Raw genomic sequence first — 16,760 nt, 5'->3', positions numbered from 1 at the left:
GCGCGTGCGCTCGCCAGACAGACAGAGAGAGACATTAGAGACAGAAAGCGAGAAATCACCCCCCCAGGGGGGATGTCCATGCTGCAATCCCTTCTCCTCCATTCTCCTCTCAGGATCCTGGGCACGCACGCACACGCACCTGGCGTGAGTTTTAAGCTACTGGGTACAGGACGCGAACTGCAGTCGACTACGTGGGAGTTCGGCGACATAGCCATTACGCTAACTGCTGGTTCCCGGTAGTATTAGTTTTACAAGTATTTTTTTCTCTTACAGCATTTTTAAAGTTTCTGCTGTAGGGCATGTGTGCTTGCCAGAGAGAAATCATCCCACAGGGGCACGGCCATGTCTCAATCCTTTCTCCTCCAGTCTTCTCTCAGGATTTTGGGTACCCATGCACAGGTGCCTGGCATGATTTTCAAGCCACCTGGTCTGGGACTTGAACCATATAGCCAGCCATGTGGTATCTAACCATGTGGTATCCATGTTACCTGCTGGTCCTCCCATACTGCCTTTTGTTGCTTTACATTAAAAACTTCAATGGGACCAATAAAGTACAGTGATATACTCTAATTCATTTACTTAATCACTTACTGAATTTCTCAGAAAAAGCCAAAACATCACAGATTATCCTACAATTAGATCTGGTTTCCAAAATAAGTGTTACAATGGTAATGCATTTGCTGTTTTAATAAAATACTCATTTATAGATTTTGATGTTGCTTCTTGAAAGCTACATAGCTTAAAATGTAAAATTTGTTCTTGCTTAATGGTGAGATGAAATCAGCTAGGATGCATTTATGAATTACTGTTACTGCAGTAATAGAAAATTTATTTTAACAGTGTAGTGTCATCAGATGTCTCGATTTACAGAGGCTCTTAAAGTGTATACCCATATGGTACCAATCATAGATAAATTTTAATTCAATTTTTAGAAATAAAATCTCTTATAGTCGGAGATTCTGTTGCAAGATCAAAGAGCTAGTTTTAATGGGCCTAGAAAAACAGCACTTCTGATGTCTTTGATGTGAAGGTTCCATTTACTAAAGATTAGTACTGTACATTTTCTCTCCAGGGTCACAGAATTTGTCGGATAATATAGCCTTTTCATTTCTGATGTTCTTTGAAAGATTATGTTGTCTATATAGAGTAAGTTGCCATACCTTTTCTTTTTTATTACCTAATATATAGAATTATTTCTAGAGGTGTCTTTGGGACAAATTAGTTAATACATTATCTTATGGGTTTGGCATTGTGATGCCTTTCTTCTCTGCTTGCTTGCTACTTGCTGCATGTAATGATACATTGTTAGTTTGACCAACAGTAAAATGAGCCTTGATTTGGGACTCTGTTTTCTACAAAAGAAGCATTGGGAGATGATGTGGTGTTCTCTTTACTATTTCAGTACTTGGTCTTCATATATTCTTAGAGGTAATCGATATATAGCTGTACCCCTGCAGATACTAAAATCTATGAGAAACCTAGAGTTGGCGTAATGGCTATGTTGCTGGACTCCCATGTAGTCGACTGTGGTTCGAGTCCTGGACCTGGTGGTTTAAACTCATGTTGGGCGCATGTGTGTGCATGTCCAAGATCCTGAGAGGAGAATGGAGGAGAAGGGATTGCCGTGTGGCCATCCTCTCTGGGGGGTGACTTCTCGCTTTCTGTCTCTCTGTCTCTCTCTGTTCTTCTGGCAAGCGCACGCACCCTATAGCAAAAACCTCTCCCCAAAAAAACCAAAAAACAAAAAAACAAATCTGTGAAACCACAAGTTCTTTGCATAAAATGCATATATATTTGCATATAACCTACATACTTCCTTCTATATACTTTAAATCATTTCTGGATTATTTATAATTCCTCATACAATGTAAATACTGTGTAATTAATTGTTCCACTGCATCTTTTTTTATTCTGATTTTATCATTACTTTATTTTTTATTTTTTCTAATATTTTCAATCTGCAGTTGGTTGAGTCCATGGCTGGGAAACCTGCTGATATAACGGGCAAGTTGTATTTACATTCTGGGTCTTCTGGACCTACCTTGATAGATGAGAAGGTAAATTGGGGAAATAAACTGGTTCTAGCAAAGTTTTAAAAGTGCGAAGTGGAATAAATTGCTTCTGATTTTGTATGAACTTTATCAGTGAGGCAATTCGTTAGCTATGCATTCATATGGTGTTCAGTGTTAACAGATGTCTAGTAATGCCGTACTTTTTATGAGTCATTAAGTTAATTCCTTCATTTTTAGTTTTTTTTTTTTTTTTTGAGTGGGGAGAGAGGGGGTGTCCGCTCAGAGGCAAAGCTCTAGGTCCGTTTCAGACATGAGAATGTTTGTGAAATTAAGTCTAGATCATTCAGGCAAATGAAGTTCTTATCTGTATTAAGCTCTCCCAGACGAATGGCCGGATGTCCCCTCCATGCTTGTACAAATTAAATACCTAATCTCTTGGTTTGCAAAAGACTATGTCTTAACAGCTGTAGGGGTTTCTAACTCTGCGCTCTCGAGTTCATTTTCTTTATTGTTAACTATGTTGTATGCAAGAAGGCTCTGGGCACCCTAAGCACAATTTGAAATTCAGGTAAAGATTTGAAGAGTGGTTTAAAAAATAGCAGAATTGTGGTAGTATTGTTAACCCCCTGGGTCAAGAGGAAGAAGGGAAAATTCTTACATTCTGCCCTAAACTATACTCCCACTGGGGTTACATTCACGGAAGGCAATTTTAGGGACATAGCACAGGCTTGTAATTGGAAATTGAATGTCTCCATTTCGTCTAATTTGAGTTGGTATCCCTGTAGCCCTTTTCTTACAGAGCCTAAACTGCTGACAAAATCCGCCTTAGCCACAGAGTAATCGCCCCCTCCTAATATTGTCAGTCCTCTCATTTTGTTGGCATTTATTGAGTACTTACTACTTGCTAGGTTTTGTGCTAAGTACTCTGTTCTTTCTTTCTTTCTTTCTTTTTTTTTTTTTTTTTTGGAGTGGTTTTTGCTATAGGGCGCATGCACTCGCCAGAAAGACAGAGAGAGACAGAGAGACAGAAAGCGAGAAATCATCCCCCAGGGGTATGGCCATGACGCACCCCCTTCTCCTCCATTCTCCTTTTGGGATCTTGGGCACACATGCACACGTGCCCAGTGTGAGTTTAAGCCACCAGGTCCGGGAATTGAACCACGGTCGGCTACATGGGAGTTCAGCGATATAGACTTTACGCTAACTGCTGGTCCCAGTACTATATGTTATCTCACAAATCCTCCTAACAATTCATATGTGTACAGATACTTATGACATGATTACCATCAACATCATCACCACCACCACCACCACTGCCATCGTCATCACTCTTGCTTTAAAGATGAGGAAAAGGAGCCCTTAAGGAGATAAAGAAACTTACTCAGAGTCACATGTCTAGTAAATGGTAGAGCTGGAATCTAAACCCCAGACATTCTGATTCCAGAATCTAAGCACTCTACCCCTATGTTGAACTGAGATACTAAGGTTTTCACCACATTTCCTTGTATCTTGATTCCGCTTCTATACTTAGAACATGATTGACAGCTTTTACATTTTGCATGCATGGTTTTTAATTTTGAGTTCAGCTCTGGAGGTATTTCTTAGATTAGTAGTCTTAAAAAAATCAATCTCTCTCTTTCTCTATACACACACACATATATCACACACACACACACACACACACACACACATATATAGTTGTTGGAAAAGAAGTCAGGACGTATTTTTTTTCTATCTTTTCCTATGCCAAAATACGTTCTGACTTTTCCAACAACCCACCTCTCTCTCTCTCTCTCTCTCTCTCTCTCTCACACACACACACACACACACACACACCTGGGAATTCATGGAAACTTTTCTTAATTTTGCATGCTAAAATAGTTTTAAGAATATTTAGATGCTCAGTGTCCGTATTTATGCTTTTTATTTTTTTATTTTGGTTACCTGAGAGCATCTGTGGCTGGCTGAGACTCCTTCCCTACTTCTCTAGTCACAAATTACTTTCTCCCATTTGATAAAGACAGTGATGCTTTTCAACAAGCATGAATCTTAGGATAGTTGATTGCCCAGGGGGTAAAAAAATCCCTCTGGTTTATCCAATAAAGGGACCATTTAAGAATTCTTGCTTCTGGGTGAGAATTTGAAAATAGAAAAATGAAGAGAGCTTTGCTCATAACTATAGATCTTTCTCTCAAGTAGCAGATGAGTGGTGGGATTTCACGACTGTTTATCTTATTATTTTTAAGAGTTTTTTGCCTTAAGGTGCGTGGGCTAGCTGGAGAAAGAGAGACAGAAACAGTGAGAACTCACTTCCCTCGGGGGGGATGGCCACACCACAGTCTTTTCTCCTCTATTCTCTCCTCAGGATCTTGGGCATGCATGCACACATGCTTGGCGTGAGTTTCAAGCCACCAGTTCCAGAACTCAAACCGTGGTTGACCATGTGGAAGTCCAGCAATGTACCTGCTACGCCATCTGCTGGCCCCAACTATTTATCTTTTTTCCAAATCCATTCAGTTATTATCTATAGGTAGTGGTAAGTTTACAGGGAAGGCAGATTATTATTTTATTTTAGATTTTTTTTTTGCTGTAGAGTATGTGCACTTGACAGGGAAAGAAATAGAGAGAAAGGGAAAGTGTTTCATCAGTGAGTTATATGATAGTTTCATTTTATAGCTATAAACCTCTGACCTTGTTCAATTCTCTGTTCAAAATTAAAAAAAATATTTATTTTATTTGTTATTATTATTTTTAAACTTTGCTATAGGACACATGTGCTCACCAGAGTGGAGAGTGGGGGAGAGGAGTGAGAAAGCAAGCCACTAGGTCAGGAACTCGAGCTGTGGTTGGCCATGTGGGAGTCCAGTACCTTAACCACTACGCTGCCTGCTGCCCCTCCAAATAATAATAATAATTATTATTATTTTATATATAGAATTTTGCTCTTGGGCATGTGTGCTCACTGGAGAGACAGAAAGACAGAAAGGGAGAAATCACTCCCCAGTGGGGATGGCCATGCTGTAATCCCTTCTCCTCCATTCTGCTCTTGGGATTTTGGGCACGCATGCATATGCTCCTGGTGCGAGTTACAAGCAACTGGGTAAAAAGACTGCAGTTGGCCACATGGGAGTCCAAGAATGTAAGTATTATGCTATCTGCTAGTCCCAACCCCAAAATAGTTTTTAAACATAACCTCCAATTGATCGTCAGTTCCACATCAGTATGTTTTTTTATCTTAAGATTTCTCATTTTCTTAACATTTTTTCATTTTCTATGTGGTGAATTTTACTCTTCCTACTCTTTCTCACTGAAACAAACCTATTCAATGGTCTTCTAGTGAGCAATTTTTCTTAAGGGTCTATTTTTTGGTGCCCTGTGCTCTGTCTCTACTGAATCATCCCTACTTTGCCTGAAGGAAATGTGCTTCATGGTATGAGTCAAATAATACCTCCATTGTGCTCCCATAACACTTAGATATTATAGTACTTATCACATGATGTAGCTCATGAGTATAAATTGGATTCTTAGTTAAGCTGTGAAAGCCTTGAGTACATGTCTGGATTATCTGTGTTCAGTGCTTTCCCTAGTACCTCACACATGGTAGGCCTTTTATGCTTGTTGTCAGATACATGAATACCAAAGATATTAAAGAGGGGGCCAGAAGACAATACAGAGGTAAAACATGATGCTCTGTGAGGCTGACCCACTGGGAGTACTCCGGATCGCTCTGGAGACCTCTCTATACAAGCTGGCCATGCACATGCCCGTAATCTAGAGCTGGTTGAAACTGAAGGTGGATTATGGCATCAAGACCATACCCTGATTAGGGTATTGTCTCTGTTTCTCACTCATGAAAGAAATAAATAAGCTTCAAAAAAACTATATTAATGGGAATAAAAGACTACTATATATACATTTTTAACAGCCTCTGGGATGGGGATTAGGGAAAGTGAGGCTCTAGCCCCACAAACTTTCCCCACCTTTCTCCCTTATGTATATAAGCCTCCAGGAGTAAGGGGCAAGGAAACGCCTTGCTAGGATGGGGGCAACTCAGGTGCCTTGTTCCCGTGGGGCCCAGGCTACTCTACCAGTGAGGAATATTCTCTCTAGAAAGAGGGTGGCCCTGGGACCAGCAGTTAGCATAATGGCTATGTCGCTGGACTCCCATGTAGTCGACCAAGGTTTAAGTCCAGACCCAGTGGCTTAAACTCACGCCAGGCACATGTGCGTGCATGCCCAAGATCCTGAGAGGAGACTGGAGGAGAAGGGATTGCGGTGTGGCCATCCCCCCGGAGGGTGATTTCTCGCTTTCTGTCTCTCTGTCTCTCTCTTTCTGGTGAGCACATGCACCCTATAGCAAAAACCTCTCCAAAAAAAAAAATTAATAATAATAAATAAAAATAAAAGAAGGTGGCCCTGTCCGCCCCCAAGTCTTCGGTGTCCAGTGCAGGGCATCATGTGGAGAAGCTTACTGGTAGATGTTGATGCACTGGGTGTGGAAGACTCCCCGGTAGGTTGAAGAGGGGCCTTGTCAGGGGAATTGAGGCCAAAGAAGGACCTTACAGCTGGGGAAGTACTTGATTACTGGTTCCCTAAGATTGCTGCTCAGTTTTTGATAATTCTGGAAAGGATTTAGTTCCACTGGGTACAGCTCTGCTTGGCTCAAGCTAGTGAGGAAGGGCCTGGCAGGTGAAATGGCAGCACCTGAGTAGCAGGGGCAGTTGGGGGCTACTGCCAGGGCCCATGGGGGTGGGGCAGGAGGCAGTGCTGGCAGCAGGGAGCCAAAATTTACCACAGGCGGCTATGAATCTACCATGGGTCAAAGCATCTGTTGAGCAGGGGCCCCTGAAGGGAGAAAGCCACTTTGACCGGCAGGCTGCCCGGGAGTCAAGGGTGGGTCAGGGAAAGGGCTGGGGCTGCAAGTTGGCGAGTACAAGAAGGAAGGTGAGGCTAGAGAAATCCTCTAGCCAACAGCTTCCCCAGTATTGCTTGCAGTGCTGAGAAGTCTAGAAACTGGCCCGTGAGAGCTACCCTGGAGAGCAGTGCTGAGGGAACGGCTGGGCCTGGGGATAGGTATAAGAGCTGTGACCTGTAAGGGTACAAGGAGGGTGTCCCAGGGCAGAAGCTTCCATTGTTGGTATATAACTGTGAGTCCATGGCTTTCCCAGAGACCTGAAAGTTGGGAGACCTAGGGCTGCCATAGAAAACCTGAGGAGGGACCAGCAGATGGTGTAATGGTTACACTGCTGGACTCAAATGTAGTTGACTGCAGTTTGAGTCCTGGACCCCGTGGCTTAACCTTCACGCCAGGCACATGTGTGTGCGTGTACTCCAAATCCTGACAAGAGGATGGAGGAGAAGGGATTGAGGTGTGGTCATCTCTCCTTGGGGGTTGATTTCTCACTTTCTGTGTCTCTGTCTCTTCAGTGAATACACATGCCCTATAGCAAAAAAATTCTCTCTTAAAAAAGGAAGGAAGGAAGGGAAGGAAGGAAGGAAGGACGGACGGAAAGGGAGGGAGGGAGGAAGGAAGGAAGGAAGAACGGAAGGAAGGAAGGAAGGGAGGAAGAAAGAAAGAAGAAAGAAAGAAAACCTCAGGATACAGACATTGGCTGGAGGTGGACTCTAGGCCACATTGCCCCTAACCTAGGTTCTTGGACTGTGGCTCGGCTGAGGCAGAAGCACTGGGTCACAGCTCCCAGCCTCAGGATATAGAAATGACCTCTGTGCCTGATGCCATCAGCTCCTTCTCTGCTTTAACTGCCTATTACTACCAGGCACAAGTTGTAGTCCAATCACCAGTGCCAAACTGGATTAGGGGTCAGGAGGGGCTGGTCAGACTCTGGACCTCTATGTGCTACAGTCATTCTGAGCCAATAGGGCAGGAGGCTGAGGCTGCTCTGGGACAACAGCTTTCTGTACCCATCATGGCGGGTGGGAAGGTGGCCATCTCCTAGTAGGTTCAGAGCCAGGTGTACCTTCACCAGGAACTGCATTTAGGGGTAAGGGCCCTCCAGGTCACTTGCGTGTGGGGGCATCCCTCTGTTGTCCCCTTGAGTACTCCATCAGGGGAACTTCACTGGGTTCAGGGACCTGATGACACCTGAGAATCCCCACTCAGGCTGACTCATCCCTGTACCAGCCACAGCCTCCAAAAGAGGCTCTATCTAGGGCTGCATGGAGCCAAGCCAGTAACTTTCTGCTAGTGGTAGTATGTAAACGATTCTGGATGTGAGGGGTCAGGGCGTCCCTACCTGCATCTCTGGGTTCTCCCTGGGGGTCTGGGCCCTCAGCCTTAGGATCCAAGAATCCAGACCTATGAGAATGTGGTAAAGATGCTTTCCTCAGAAGTTCCGGTTTTCTGAGAGAATCCCCATGAGTCCCACCCATCCCCCTCACCATCGGTCCTGGCTCTTCAAAATGAGGGTCAGAATTGACACTATTGTTGTTGGCCCTCTGGGGCTCAGCTGGGTTGGGGGCCATGAGGGAGAGGCCCTGAAGGGCTTGAGGAGGCCAGGCTTGGGCCTCAGGTGCTCCTCTGCCACAGCTATACTCCCTTTGTGGCTATTACTCTGGGCCTGAGCCTGTTGGATGCAGCAGCGTTGCTGTGGTTAACCTGGTCCAGGCAGAAGACAGCAGAACTCCTGGGGGTAGGGAGTAGGGGCAGGGAACCCCCAGAAGCGTGCCTTTGGAGGGCAGTTCTTGGGCCAGGACAGGACTAATAATGTTAACCAACATTTATAGTGTGCTTTTTGTGTGCCATGGTAAGCACTTTGTGTGTACTAACTCATGGCCTTCACGAGCATAACTGAATTCTCTAATTTTATTTTGTTGATTAAAGACAAGTCAGAGTGGCTTAGAAATTCAGCTTTAATTCATTTTTAGGTGAAAACATAAAGTAAGCTTTATAGACTATTTAACCTGATCTGGCTGGCATTATACCATAATGATTAAGACTATGGGTTCTAGAGAAGACAGCCTGCATTCAAATTTTCAGATCCTCACTATGACTTTAATTAGCTGTGCAAGTTATTGGGCAAGTGGGCCTTAACTTACTCATCTGCAAAAGGGCAGATAATAAAATGCACCTTACATGATTTCGTGGACAGTAAGTAAGCCTATGCCCCATGCTTTAGCTGTACCTAGCAAAAGTAAACACTCAATAAAGGCTCACTGCTATTATTTCATACACGACTGTATTACCACTTTCACCTAACATAATCCAATGTCTTAATTGTCAAACTTCTGGCTGTCTTTTTGTTTGCTTTTTCAGATGGGAAGGCTTTAGGGAAGTAGATTTTCTTTTTTTTTTTTTTTGGAGAGGTTTTCGCTATAGGGCGCGTGCGCTCGCCAGACAGACAGAGAGAGACATAGAGAGAGAAAGCGAGAAATCACCTAGGGAAGATGGTCACGCTGCAATCCCTTCTCCTCCATTCTCCTCTCGAGATCTTGGGCACGCATGCACATGCGCCCAGCTTGAGTTTTAAGCCACCGGGTCCGGGATGCGAACCGCGGTTGACTACGTGGGAGTCCAGTGACATAGCCATTATGCTAACTGCTGGTTCCCGAGGGAAGTATATTTTCTATACGATTTAAAAGTTACCTATACCCTCATATGTCAGTATTGCTAAATCAGGGAGTATGACAGATCATTTTTTTTGTCCTTGTTTCAGCCTATGTTGAGCCATTAGAATACTTTCTAAGTTTTCAAAAGTCAGAAAGTTCTAGTGATATCAGAAAAGGCATGAATGACCTGGTTGGTTCTTAATGTGATATCAGAAAAGGCATGAATGACCTGGTTTTTAAGAGAGATCATTAGTGATAGGTAATATCAGTCTCCTGGTTTTAAGTTAGCCATTGTGCGTTCATCAGAAAAGTGAACAATTGTACTTTCCCTTGAGGTTCTTGTGAGTATGAAATGAGATGGGTTGGAATCCCTGTAATCATAAATTCTGTGGGGTTACAAACCTCAACTAAATTTACCCTTCAAGTGAAGCGACCTTGAAATGAAGGTATTTTGATACTTAATAAGTATGTTTCTTTGAATGAGATCTAAGAAAGAACCACCTTAGAATGAATTTTACTCCACAATGATTACTCTTTAGAGATCTTCCTGTAAGCCTCCTGGCTAGCTTTTTCAACATCTCGGGAAAGAGGTCCTTCTTATGTGTCTGGAATGTGCATGTGCATATAAATGGCAGACCAAGTGGAGAGGCACAAAACAGAGATTAAGGGTTACCTATAATTTGTTTCTGCATAATGAGACCAGATTGGAGGACCATGTTTCGCCTCACTGACAGGTGTGTTTAATTCCCAGTGGCCTAAAACCGCATAATAGGCATATATAGTCTTACAACACATGGCACTGAGGGTATTGTTCCATTCATGAAGGGATTTCTTTCTCTCTTAGGAAAATACAAAGGAAGTACATTCAGAAAGATGGTCACAGATGAGAAAACTCCAATCCTGTAATTATGAAAGGGGTTTTGTGAACTTCTAACTTTCTGTGAAAGCTCACAGTACTGCTGCAGGTTGTCTGAATTACCCTTATCTATTCTGATATAGTCAGACTTACAGATAGATTTCTTTTTTAGTCACATCAAAGTCAGAATTTTCAACCTCAAATTATATATGTTTGTATACTTATTTTAATTTAGTTTTTGGACCTCTCAAATCTTTTTTGTTCATAGATAAATACTTTCAGATATGGGGATTAGTTTCTGCCTGAAAAGACTTCTGTAAATTTGACTTTATAATTAAAAAAAAAATACCATCATGAGATTTTCCCGGTGACCCTAAATATCATTGAATATTGACACATAGTTTGCTCATCAGTTTAATGGGCCTGATGATGTCTTCTTCATAGGATTTTTGTGAGGATGAAGTAACTGATACAAAAATGCTCGTATAGGAATCAGCAGATGGTTATGTTGTTGGACTCCCATGTAGTCTACTGTGGGACTTTGGTTCGAATCCCTGACGCGCTGGCTTAAAACTCGTGCTGGGTACATGTACATGTGTGCCCAAATTCTGGAAGGAAAATGGAGGAGAAGGGATTGCACTTTCTTTTTTACTAGTGTTAATTTTTAATGATATTAAATGACATGAGACAAATAATCATACTTAGTGATGAAAGTAAATTATGAAATGGAATCCTGGGTCTTGAAAAAGATGGAATTGTCGGGACCGGCAGGTGGCATGGTGGATAAGGGTGCTGGACTCCCACATGGCTGATCATGGTTCGAGTCTCAGACCTGGTGGCTTGCGTGTTCACTTTCCCTCTCTCACTCTCTCTCTATGTCTTTCTGGCCAAATTAACAAATAAAACAAATGAATAAATAAAATTAAATAATTATTTAAAAAAACGGAATTGTATATCTATATTTTATTTGATTTAGCAATGATTGTCTTTTTTGAGTGATGAGATTATTCTCTTCTGTTCGTTTTTATTGTTTTTTTTTTCTTTTTTTTTTTTTTTTTGGTTAGTGTTGGGTTTCTCTCACGATCGAGCGGAGAGACAGAAAGCGAGAAATCACCCCCCAGGGGGGATGGCCATGCCGCAATCCCTTCTTCTCCATTTTCCTCTTGGGATCTTGGGCGTGCACGCACATGTGTCCGGCGTGAGTTTTAAGCCACCAGGTCCAGGACGCGAACTGCGGTCGACTACATGGGAGTCTAGTGACATAACCATTATGCTAACTGCTGGTCCCCCCGTTTTCATTGTTTTGAACTTTAAAAAGCACCCACAAACATGACAAATTATCCGAGTGAAAGCTTTATTTGAAAATTTTTAAAGAACGCTGTTGGGGCCCAGCCATGGTGTCACAGTTGGTAGTGTGCCAAGCTGTATTGCTAGAAGCCACATAGAGACGGAGGTTCAAATCCCAGCCCAGCTGGTCTGAAACATGCTGAGGGCATGTGTGAGTGCCCAAGGTCCAGTGACTTGGATGACTGGAGGAAGTGGATTGAGCCATGACCAGTTTCTCCAGAGGGTACTTATCTTTCCTTCTCTCTCTCTCATGCACATGCACACATTCTGTCACTGGTTTTAAAAAAAAAATCAACACTGTTGAAAATCATCAGAACTGCCTACAGACATAATATTTAACTTTTTCCACCCAGAAGACTAATTGAAGATAAATTTCCATTTGGGATAAGATCAGTTTGCTTTGAAGGGTACGTAGCTTACAGTTGGTACTTAGGACACTGGGGAAAAAAGAACAGAATTACAGGATGACTACTACAATTTACTTCTTCCAGAATCTACTTTGATTTAACCCCAAATTTTCCGAATTAGGTTTTTACTTCTCTGAGGTAGTATTAAATGACCTGCCAGTCAAATTTTTATTCCTCATGTCTTTCGTTTTGTGTTATCAGATGATAAAATTCTGACTGATTCTGTGGTGGTAAAGTTCTGTCAGAAAATATTAAAAACAAAAGTGGTAATCACTGTCTTTATGAGGTTATTGCAAATTTTAGAATATGTAACTTAGTCATCTTATTTTTAACTTTTGTTAGTGTATTTATTAAAATATAAAGTGGACTGGGGCTGGCAGGTGGCGTGGTGATCTAATTTCATTTATCATCATCATCATTATTATTTTAACTGCTACTGGGCACATGCACTCACAGGAGAAGGTGGGGAGGGGAGGGAGAAAGCAAGCTGCTAGGTCTGAGACTTGAACCACAGTTGGCCATGTAGGAATCCAATGCCTCAAACAACATACCACCTGCTTGGCCTACTGTATTCTCAAAGGCAGAGCATGGTGGTAAGGGCAGTGGCCTGGCAATCAGGATATTCTAGGCCATCTCCAGCACCATCCCTGGCTATATAACTTGACAACCATGATAATTTTATTTATTTATTTTTAAGTTTAATTAGAGGGGTTGGCAGGTGGCATGGTGGTTAAGGATGCTGGACTTCTACATGGCTGACTGTGGTTCAAGTCCTGGACCTGGTGGCTTGCTTTCTCACTTTTTCTCTCTGTCTTTCTCTATCTCCCTCTCTGGTCATATTAAAATAAATAATAAATACATAAAATTGAATAAAATAATTCTTAAAAATTCAATAGAAATTATTCATAATTGAAAAAAAATCCTTTGACTATTGAATGAATACATAGAATAACATTCTGCTCCACAGTAAATAGAATGAACTGCTGATACTCATAACAACATAAATGCATTCCCAAGGCATCATGCCAAATGAAAGAAACCAGATTCAGAAGCGATGTCAACAAAATAATTTTTTTTTAGGCCTTGATATACATTTGCATTAAGTTTCTTATGCAGCTGTTACATATTACCAAGCACTTAGTGGCTTAACATAAATGTATTATCTTACGATTTTGGTTGTTAGAAGTCTGAAGTTCCTTCTCCTCCACTCTCCTCTTGGGATTTTGGGCATACAGGTACACATTCCTTGTGTAAGATTATTTTTTTTAAAGAATTATTTTATTTAGCTTTATTTATTTATTCATTTTAATTTGACCTGATAGGGAGAGAGAGGGAGAGAGAGAGAGAAAGCAAGCTGCCAAGTCTGGGATTCAAACCATGACTGGCCATGTGGGAGTCCAGCTCCCTTAACCACCATGTCATCTGCAGGCTCTCATTGCCTAGTGTAAGTTTTAAGCTGCCAGGTCTGGGACTCGAATTACAGTTGATTATTTGAGAGTCTAGTGATGTAATTATTATGCCATCTACTGGTCCTTATTTTTAATTTTCTATAGGGCATGTGTGCTGAGCAGAAAGAGACATAGAGAGGCAAACAGGGAGAGTGAGAAAAGGGAAAGAGGGAGAGTGAGAAAACGAGCTGTCAGGTATGGTTTTGAACCACAGCCATCAATGTGGGAGTCCAACACCTTAATTACCACGCCACCTGCTGTCCCCCTCATTTTCACTGTCTCACCATGATTGGAAATGATTCCCCAGTTGTAAGAGCCCATAAGATCAGATTAGGCCCACCAGAGTATTCCAAGGTAATTTTTTCATCTTTAGGTTCTTTACCTTAATCACTCCTGCAAAGTCCATTTGTCATGGAGCCATGAAAACATATCTGTAAATTCTAGAGATTAGGCAGTGAGCATGGGAGAATGTGATATTCTACTTATCATAGCAAAAGCACAGTTCTTCCAAATATACAGAAAGGGACATACAAACAAATAAAATACCATTCACATTTGATAGAATATAGAGAAATTTTGTCTTCCCAAAACAAGTGTACAACATTATTCTAATGTTAATTTTGCAAGTTTTTTTCTCAGACTATATAATCACCCCCCGGGGTGAAGGGCCACGCCCCAGTCCTTTCCACAGTCTCCTTTCAGGATTTTGGTTATGCACACACAGTGCCGGCATTAATTTTCAAGCTACTGGGTTCGAGACTTGAACTGTTGTCAGGCATGTGAGAGTCCAGTGCCTTAGCCATTATGCCACCTGCTGGTCCCCAGACTATATTATTTAGAGATAAAACTTTCCAAAATATTTGTTCTATAAGAAAGAAAAAAACTAAAGATCTGAATTTGAATCACTGATGTGAATTCATAAAAAATAACATATAGATTGCTTGCAACTGGATCCAATCAATAAAATAAGGGAGACAAATGTTTCCTCTGGTAGTTAGGAGAAGCATTTTAAAAATAGAGTTTTGGAGTCTTTCTGAGCAAAATAAATTGAACACATTTGGGTACTATTGTAGTTTACAGTAGATTGGATTTATAATCCATAAGGGATTTGTGTACTTTTAAACTGAGACTATCACATCTTTAAACACAATTGCATTTAGAAAACTTATTCCCAAACAATACAGATTTATTGACGGATAATGTTCAGTCATTTTCCTTGAATGTGTTTTGATTTAATTTATTCTGATCACACTATTCTAGTTCTTTCAAAGTTGGTTTATGGAGAGAAGATGATTATTTCATCTCTACACCATTTAGGCCAAGGCAAATTGTTCCGATTACTTCATCTACCACAGTTTATCTGTGATGTGATCGGGTGATGCTCTTACTGCATGCAAGTTGAAGAATTATTGTAATGACCTGAATAATGTATTTGATGTCAGTTTTTATTTCCACTGCCCTTCCCTCCTTCCTTTTTAAGGTTTTTGCCACAGGGTGTGTGTACTCCGCAGAGAGAGAGAGTGAGAAGGAAGGTGAGAAATCACCCCTCTGGGAGATGGCCACACCACATTTCCTTCTCTTCCATTCTTCATCTGCGATTTTGGGCACACACGCACATGAGCCTGGTGTGATTTTCAAGCTGGTGGGTCTGGGACTTGAACTGTACTCTCCTGGGTGCACATACACCCTATAGCAAAAATCTCTTCACAACAATACAAAACAAAAACAACTGCGTGTTTGCTTTGTTGCTCTCTATTCTTTTGCAGTTGTTTTGGGATACATGATGATGACGATGATGCAAGATTACAATATGCCATTAAACAATGTGGAAGCAGCATCTGCTCATCATTTCTGAAATGATTGAATTTACTGAGTAGTAAAATCTACTTTTTATAAAATATTGGTTGTTTTGCAAATAGTTCTGGACATAAAAATAAATTCAATATATGCAAATCAAGAAAGTTTTAATTTTAAATATTCACGTGAACATTGCTTTAATAAAAGATATGTCAGAATTTCCCAAGAAAAGTTATTTTATGATGTTTAATCCAGCCTTTCCCTATTTAACCATGAACACCATTTTTGTGTTTTAACTTTTTTTTTGAAGAGATTTTTGCTATAGAGCATGTGTGCTCACCAGAGAGACAGAAAGCGAGAAATCACCCCCTGGGGTGATGGCCACGCTGCAACCCCTTCTCATTCTCCTCTCACGATTTTGGGCTCACACACGCACATGCTCCCAGCATGAGTTTCAAGCTACCAGGTTGGGCCTTGAACTGTGGTCAGCCACTGGGAGTCTAGCACCTTACCCACAATGCCACCTGTTGGTCCCTATGTTACAACTTCTTAAATTATTATTTCAGAAAACTTAGTTTGGTAAATATTGTTTTAGACAAGTATTCTTTAACTCTCATTCTGTGGGAAAATTGTATCCTTGAAAGGTTTTACTGTGTAGTGATTTACAACATTTTCAACATATTTGAGTTGTAACTATTAATTAATTCCTTGTGTAAAAAGGTTTTTTGTTTTCTGTATATCTACCACAGCCCTGTCTGTTTATAATTAGTGATAGCTGTTCAATTTTTGTGGTTCTTACAGATTGTGTTCATTATTTTAGTCTTAAATTTATAGATTTAGTGATAAGAGTCTTTTGATTCTAATATGCATAACTATTTTCCCAGAGTGAGGGAGAGGTATCCAAAAATATTTACTTCTTGTGAGTGTAGCAATAAGTCAGTCATTTCTTAAGGATGCTCTGTGATTAACAAAAATGTAGCACAGCTTGGGACCAGCAGATGGCATAATGGTTACATTGTTGGACTCTCACGTAGTCAGCTGTGGCCCCTGACCCAGGGGCTTAAAACTCACGCCTGGTGCGTGTGCATGCATGCCCAAAATTCTGAGAGGAGATTGGAAGAAAAGGGATATAAGTGTGGCCATCCCCTCCTGGGGGGGGGTGGTGGTGGTGGTGGTGGTGTCATTTCTCCCTTTCTGTTTCTCTGTCGCTCTGTGTCTCTCTAGTGAGTACATGTGCCTTATATCTTTCTCTTAAAAAAAAAAAAAAAAGGGAACCAGCACTTAGCGTAATGGCTAAATAGCTGGGATCCCCTGATGTTTTCCGTGG

The 16,760-nt window shown here is 41.3% G+C and overlaps 1 protein-coding gene across 1 annotated transcript in view; it reads left to right on the top strand.

Annotated features, from left to right (window-relative positions):
- Positions 1-16,760, top strand: part of SMYD3 (SET and MYND domain containing 3) — an 822,936-nt gene that overhangs the window by 107,926 nt on the left and 698,250 nt on the right. The window lies entirely within an intron of this gene.

The sequence above is a fragment of the Tupaia chinensis genome, unplaced genomic scaffold (assembly GCF_000334495.1).
Source record: "Tupaia chinensis unplaced genomic scaffold, TupChi_1.0 Scaffold000532_1, whole genome shotgun sequence".
Lineage (NCBI taxonomy): Eukaryota > Metazoa > Chordata > Mammalia > Scandentia > Tupaiidae > Tupaia > Tupaia belangeri.
The sequence above is the reverse complement of the archived record's forward strand: the minus strand, read 5'-3'. Positions and strand labels throughout refer to the sequence as shown.